The sequence below is a fragment of the Anolis sagrei genome, chromosome 4 (assembly GCF_037176765.1).
Source record: "Anolis sagrei isolate rAnoSag1 chromosome 4, rAnoSag1.mat, whole genome shotgun sequence".
Lineage (NCBI taxonomy): Eukaryota > Metazoa > Chordata > Lepidosauria > Squamata > Dactyloidae > Anolis > Anolis sagrei.
In genome coordinates this window covers 87,471,365-87,471,690 of record NC_090024.1, presented here as the reverse complement: position 1 = coordinate 87,471,690, position 326 = coordinate 87,471,365, and positions in this window count along the sequence as shown.

The window sequence follows — 326 nt, the reverse complement described above, 5'->3', positions numbered from 1 at the left end:
CAAATGTAATAGATTAAAATTGAAAAATATGCTGACGTGAACAGGCCTTCCTTGAAAGATTTGGGGGGCATCTACACTGCAGAATGATTGCAGGTTGACCCCACTTGGTATAAAATCCTGGGTGTTGCAGTTTTGATCTGTACTTGGTAAAACTACAACTCCCTCGGTCCCAAGCAGTTCAAGTGATGCCAAGCGACATTACTTCTGCAGTGTGGGTGCAGCCTGTCTGGGTCACTGAAGCCCAGCCTTTTCTGGAAGAAAAAAAAGGAAAAGGAAAAGGAAAAGTTGGCCTGGAAGGGGCGGGAGGATAGGCTGGGAAGTGCCCC